Raw genomic sequence first — 7,785 nt, 5'->3', positions numbered from 1 at the left:
TTCTGATAAAGATATGAGAGCCTGTATAATTTCACCTATTTTAAGAAAAGGAAGCACCATTCCCAGTAAATGGTTATATTTAGAATAGTTTTGTGCCTTGTTAGTATAACAAGGCAAAGAAGAGGGTTGTGCAGAAGAAGGTTGTGTTGACAGAAAAGAAACTCACCTTCTTAGATTTGGTGACTATGTCAAAGACCAGTGTGTCAAAACTGAAAAGGAGAATATACTTCACAATCCAGCTAGGTTTCCACAGAGGAAAACATGATGGATGTATAGTTACTTCCCTGAAGCAATAGACATCTGTTCAGTCGGACTTAGACCTATAATTTGTTATTGGTAAGACATTACCACCTCTGTGTTGAGATTTCTGTTGATACTCTCTGAATAATATGTTTCTCTGGTTTGTTGGAACTGTTTAATTAAAACATTTTGTAACTTTATGCAATATCTCAGGAAAACGGTTTTTTAAAAATCCATTTTTCAACAGACAATTTAGTTTTAAAAGCAGGAGCCCCTGCTATTTCCCCTTCTATGGAGTCAATGGCACTTAACAACGGTAACAATGACAATATAGAGATCCAAGTTGGCCTAGTGGACAGAAAGTTATGCTACCAAGCCCAAGGTGGGTGATTTTAATCTTTGGCCCTCAGGCCTGGTTTAAATTTTTTTTTGTCAAACATTCTTCTAAGTGGTATAGCACTGGTCTGTGCATTGCTGTATAGAGGTAACTCGTGGTGGCTGTGATGCTGAACACTGTGACACTAATGTACCAAATGTGATAATGCTTACCCATGGTGGACAGTATTTGGTGGAGCTTCCTGATTAAAACAAGCTTGAAAGCAGGAGTGACATCCACTTCTGAAAATGGCTTGCCTCTGGAAACTCTGAACAGTGCTCAGGTATTTCGTTCACAGGGTCACAATGAGTCTTCTATGACTCTATGACACTTAACAACAACAACAACAACAATAACAATGAAATCTGCATACTTGTGGATTCTTCATTTCTTAGTTTCTAATAACCTATGAGATGCTTCCATTCTTTGTATATCTTCTCTTTAAGTTTATACAGAAAATCTACAATACCCTAAGCACTTGTAACCGAGTCAGTCTCTCTAGACCCTTTGAATGTTCTTTTAAGGAAAAAAGAATCTCATGTCCAGAATATCATAATAATTGTATTTCATGAAAATGTTTCTGAGATTTTCAGTTAGTTTAATTGAAACAAAAATTCTCCTTCTAGTAAGCTAAGCATTTATGATCTCTTTTTGCTGCTTTTACTGCAGTCTTTCCCTGCTAATGGATTCATTTTCTTCTTTAGATGGTGTGACCTTTTCTCTACTCTGTAATCTAGAGGTGATGGAATGGTGTTTCAACAACTATCACTTCTTTTTATATTTTTATCTTCTGAAAAATGTGTATCTTCTGTGTCCTTGTTAGATAGAGGAAGAATTGGCAAAATATTAAGACTTCTATTCTTATAATAGGCTCTGCAACTTTAAGAGTATTTGTTACTGCCATCCTTTTTGAAACTTTGACTTGTGGAGAGAAATTTTTAAAAACATATTTTATCCTAAAAATATAGCATACAAATTTTGTTAAAATATAGAATTATTTCAAGTTTAAACAATAAATTTCAAATTGGAAGTTATAAAGACATTTTTGGTAAAATAAAATAAAAGGAAAATACTTAAAAATACTCGTACCAAAATTTTAGTGGAATGTGTCTCAAAAGTATTAAGAGAATATTAAAACAATACTAATTTATGTTTTATTGTAAGCATAAATTGAGAATATTTACTGACTGAATAATTCTTAGATTACAGAGTACTGTTTATTGTGGTAAACTAAGGTCAAGCAGTACACAGAGTGTGTTTTCAAGTTTTGGACTATCTCTCTTTCAGCAGTGATTTAAAACGTAATGTCTTTATCAGGAAAGAGAGCCTGAGGGAGAAGTTTCCATGGTAATGTCTTAAGGGAGGTAGATTCTCAGGAAAATAACCCTAAAAGGGGAAAGAAGATGAGACAAGAAGGAAGGAACCATACATTATACTGAATGTGGCTTATTCTCAAGCTAGCATGACTTTATAAAAACAATTGATATTTAACAAGTTTATTAAGAGTTTTCTACATCAAGAAGAAAGCTAGATCTTCATATCTAAGCCAGGGCATGTTCTGGATGATGATCTTATCTTTTTACAATTTCACTTTTTTCCCCCTTGACTGTTGACAATTTTCACTAGACATGAAATTAATAAAAAAATCCCCAATGAATTCTTTAGGTTTTGTACACATTTCTCCTTGTCCAAGCTCATTGATTTGTTGCTGTTATATGCTATCAATCTGACTCATAACTGACTCTAGTGGATTTTCAGAGGCTGTAAACTGCAAGGAGATAGGCCCGTTTTCTTTCTCAGAGCAGGTGGTGGATTCGAACTGCCTGCCTTTGAGATGGCAGATCAATTCTTTACCATGCAGCCACCAGAGCTCCCTTTTGTTCTGTTGTAGTGCTAGTTAGATTATGTCTGTTTAGCATAAATGTTATAATTCCTTTATTATTTGTTCGTATATGAGAGCTCAAAGTGGCCAGGTGGCCATTAATTAATGAATCCTCTGACAGAGTGGAAACCATTCTCATTCTTGTGCCCAGGACTTTGTAGATTCTACATATTCAGGGTGAGAAAGCATAGATTTCATAAATTCCACTGGAAATGTTGGTGGGAAGGGTGCTTCTTTCACAGCATCACTTATTGGCCATTGTTGAAATGCAGAAAATGTTCCATGGAGGACAGTGCTACATCTTAGAAGTAGTTTCTCCACACTGATTATTGTTTTTTTTATGCTTTTAACATATAATTTAACTTCTATCAGGTCATATTTCTGATTGATGAATATGTATCAAGACCAGGAGATTCTATAGTCATGAACCCATTATCTAAACCCATAGTTTAATGAAATAACTCTTATGGTTGTGCTGCAGTAGACTGATCTTCAAAGCTGCTTTCTCTAGTCATTGGCTCTGGTGTTCACCACATGGCTGGGCAGTTATTTTTGGGTACCATCAAGTCATGAATGACTCATAACTATATACAGCCAACTTGAATCCTGCCCTAACCTGTGGCATCCTCACTATCTCTGAAACACTTAAGCTCATTGCTGAAGTCATTGTGTCAATTCATCTCATTAGGAGCCTTCTCCCTTACTGACTCCCCATCTTGCCAAGCATGATGTCTTTCTCAAATGAATAGCCTCGCCTAGCTACATGTCCACAGTATGAAAGAGGAAGCTTTGCCATTTTTATTCCCAAAAAGTACTCTGGCTGCACCCACTTCAGGATATATCTGTTATTTTCTTGGCAGACCATGAGCTATTCAATACTCTTGTTCAACATTACATATTAAAGGCATCAACTCTTCTGTCATTTTTCAATGAGTAGCAGGTGATAGAGAAGATAGAGAAGACCATGGCCTGAATTAGGTGCATCTTAATCTCCAAATTGACATAATTGCTCTTCAGCATTATAGAGTTCTCACTGCACACTTACCCAACGGAGTATGTTTCCTGATTTCCTGACTGCTGAAACAAAGGATGCTCATTGTTAATCCAAGAAAGATGAAATTGTTGACAGCTTCAACTCTTTCTCCATCTATTATAACATTGCCTAATGAGGGCGATAGTCCTTGATCTTCTGCAGCAAGCACCTGAAGTCCTCCTCACTTTCAGCAAGCAAGATTGTGTCATCTGCATAATACGGGTTATTGATGAGTCTTCCTCCAATCCTAATGCCACATTCTTCCTCACAGAATCTGACTTCCCTAATTATTTGCTCAACATACAGATTGAACCCTGATATACCCCATTCTTAATTTTGAACCCTGTGGTATTCCTTTGCTCCATTTGCACAACAGCTTCTTGTTTTCACATGAGTACAATTGAGTGTTCTGGAATTCTGGAATTCCCATTATTCTCAACATCAGCCACACTTGTTATTATCCACACAGTACCTTTCAACCTGTATGCAGAGCAGATTATCTGAGAGGCCGGGCTGTATGAGGAGAAGTGTGGCGTCAGGATTGGGGGAAGATCTATTAACAATATGCGTTATGCAGATGACAGAACCCTGCTTGCCGATACTGAGGAGGACCTGATGCACTTGCTGCAGAGGGTCAAGGACTGCAGCCTTCAGTATGGACTGAGGCTCAATGTCAAGAAGACAAAGATTCTAACCACTGGACCAATTGGTAGCATCAGGATGGATGGCGAAGAGATTGAGAGTGTTCACAGCTTCAGTTTGCTTGGCTCTACAGTCAACACTCTTGGCACCAGCAGCCAGGAAGTAAAAATACTGTATCGCAATGGGAAAGTCTGCTATTAAGGACCTCTCTAAAGTACTCAAGAGCAATGGTGTCTCTCTGGAGACTAAGGTGCGCCTGATACAGGCCATGGTTTTTGCAATCACTTGTTATGCATCAGAGAGTTGGACAATGATTAGGGAGGACAGAAGGAGAACTGATGCCTTTGAAGCTGTGGTGCTGGAGAAAAGTATTGCATGTATCATGGACTGCCAAGAAAACAAACAGATTCATCCTAGAGAGGGTTAAACCAGGCTACTCCTTGGAGGCAAGGATTCTGGGGCTTTGTCTGACATACTTTGGACATGTTGTAAGGAGAGACAGGTCCTTGGAGAGGGACATCATGCTTGGGAGGGTGGAGGGATAGCGCAGGAGGGGAAGATCCTCTATGAGGTGGATTGATTCAGTGACTGGGGTAATCGGGATGGGTGTGTCAGAGGCAATGCGATTGACACAGGATAGAAAAGGGTTTAGGACTGTTGTACACAGGGTCGCTATGAGTCACAAACGACTCGACAGCACATAATAACAACAACAACAACAACAACAACAACAAAATATCTTTACATAGATAATAAAGTACAAATAGACATTCTTTGGGTATTCTTTCTTTCAGCAAGTATCCATATGGTATCAGCAATGATATCCTTACTGCCACAGATTCTTCTAAACCCTGCTTGAACTTCTTACAATTTCCTATCTATGTCATGTTCTAGCTGGTTTTGAATGATCTTCAGCAGTGTGTTACTTGTACATGATATCAATGATATTGTTCAAGAACTTTCACACTGTTGGTAGGATTATGTTAATAATACAAATAATGTGAGTTATACTCTTTGGGTGAGATCACGTTAATAAGTTTTTTAGACTACTAATGAGGGGATTGGCCAGGCTTGCCATCTCACTAGACTTAAATAGAAAGTTTAGAAGCAGAAAATAGGACTATCACCATTAGCAAGAAAGAAGCAGAGTCCAGTGCAAGTTTGATTAGACCAGATCTTGCTGAAAAAGTCACACTGCAGCAGCAGCCACCGTAACACCCATAGCAGTCATAGCAGCAGCAGCAGCATCAATAAGAGGGAACCAGAGACCCATATGAGAAAGAGCTGAATAAAGATTGCTGCCCACTGAGCCAAGCTGGAAGTATTTGCCCCATCTTACTGAACAACTGAGGAATGGAGGAGGCACAATTATTGGCAGGACCAAAGAAGTTATTTAAACTGACTCACTGCTATGAGATTGGAAGTTGGATGCCTATAAGCATGCCTAAGAAGCTGTCCAACTGACCAATTATATCCCATTTCCAACCTGACTTGCAACCTGTTGACTTCCCTAAGAAAGTTCAAACTTGTGAGCATGATCTATGAATTCTGAGGGGTTATTACAATGACAGTGGAGTGAAGAGCTTTGAGCAGTAAGGTATTTGGAAGAGATGGCTGGTGTTAGAATTAAGAGAGGACTATCAACTCATGCAGGAGCATGGGGATATGTTTGACATCATAGGAGCTGGTTTTGTACTGTTTATGTTGTGGATTGGGTACTTTCCTCCTTGTTGAGTTAGTGGAGGTCATATGTGGTTGCCCTGATGGTGATGATACTATTTTTACATGGCCTAAAGTTGTTAGGTTTCCATATACCAGGCATTCTGTAAACTCTTGACTGCTCATGCTGTAGAAGCTGGATTCCACATCCTGGGGACGGGGGAGCGAGGAGGCCGGGGGGATGCTTTTATCGATTACTGCAGAAGTGATTAAAGGAACCAAACCATCTTTGGTTCTAACTGGATAAGGTGTGAGAGTTGTGACTGCTGTGGTTCCTATGGCTCTTAATTTTTACAGGCATAGTAATGAACAAGCCAGAACTCGACTATCTTTTTGAAGAAAATTGAAGCACTAACAGAGGTTGGAGGTTACGTACTGGTGACAACTGAAACAATCAATGAGAATATGATAGACGACCTGGGTACTGAGAGGAAGGTGGACCAAGGGCCAATGGAAAGAATCATAAATGATATTTGGTATATTTTCTGGAAACATTTTCTTTAAATACAGCACTAAATAATTGTATGATATGGATAAAAGTCACCACATATCCTACATGCCTATGTTCTTTTAAAAAGAAGTATGTAATTTAAGCAAAAATTGGCAGCCTATATTTTATAACTCTTTCTTACCCTTCCCAAGGATGGTGGAATGGTTTAGTGGTATGTGGGACTTGAATTAGTATAGGTGTTAAAAAACTCATTGCCATAGAGTTGATTGCAATTCATAGGGTCTTATAAGACAGAGTGCATTAAGATTTCCAAGAATCTAAAGCTTTGCAGGAGTCTTGTTGTTGCTAGGTGCTGTTGAGTCAAGTGTGACACATAGCGATTATCAACTTACAGCCTTGAACCCTGTGTCTTTGGGATTGCAGCACAGTCTCTTGCAACTATGCTTTAAGTCAGGATCCATTTGACAGCAACAATAATATCCCTGGTACCACCACCTTTTCTAAATCTAACTTGAACGTCTGGTTGTTTTCTGTTCATGTATTGTTCTAGCCAGTTTTGAATGACTTTCACCAATATTTTACTTAGATGTGGTAGTAACAATATTATTCCATAATTTCTACATTCTATTGGGTCGCCTTTCTTGGTAATGGAAATAGAAATATAAATCTCTTTCAATCAGTCAGCCTGGCAACTGTACTCTAAATTTCCTGACATAGACTGGTGAACACACCCAGGTCTACATCTGTCATTTGAAACATGTGAATTGGTATCTCATCAATTCCTGGTTCCTTATTTTTTGCCATTACCCCTTTATTTCAGCTTGAACTTCTTCCTTTCCATTGACTTTTGATCATACGGCACTTTCTTGGAATATTTCATTGTTGGCCAATTCTTTAGGTACATTGATTCTGTATATTTCCACCATCTTCTTTGATGTTTCCTTGATCATTTAAGATTTTGTCCTTACCATCTCTAAGTATTGTAACTCTAGGCTTGAATTTATTTTCTAGTTCTTTAAGTTTGAGAAATGCTGAGCAAGTTTTTCCCTTTTTATTCTCCAATTCTAGATCTCTGCACATTCCATTGTAATACTTTGCTTTTGTCTTCCTGAGGTGCCTTTTGAAATCTTCTGTTCAGCTCTTTTATTTCAGCATCTCTTTCCATTGTTTTGGCATCTTGGCACTCCTGTACAATTTTTAATGTTTCTTCTGGCATCCATTTTGTTTTGTTCTTTCTCCTTTGTCTTTGTAAAGACCTTTTGCTGTCTTCATGAATCATATTCTTGATTTTATCCAACAACTTTTCTATTCTTCGGTCATTGGAGTTCCACTCTTAAAACCCGTTCTTATGATGATATTTATTTTGATAGGATAGACTCAAGATCATAATTTCATTCTTATAGACTTATTTCACTTCTCTGTGGCTTCAATTTGTTTTTTTT

Source organism: Elephantulus edwardii, unplaced genomic scaffold, assembly GCF_000299155.1.
Source record: "Elephantulus edwardii isolate Elephantulus edwardi_28Jun2011 unplaced genomic scaffold, EleEdw1.0 scaffold00013, whole genome shotgun sequence".
NCBI classification, from domain to species: domain Eukaryota; kingdom Metazoa; phylum Chordata; class Mammalia; order Macroscelidea; family Macroscelididae; genus Elephantulus; species Elephantulus edwardii.
This window is presented reverse-complemented; position numbering follows the sequence as displayed.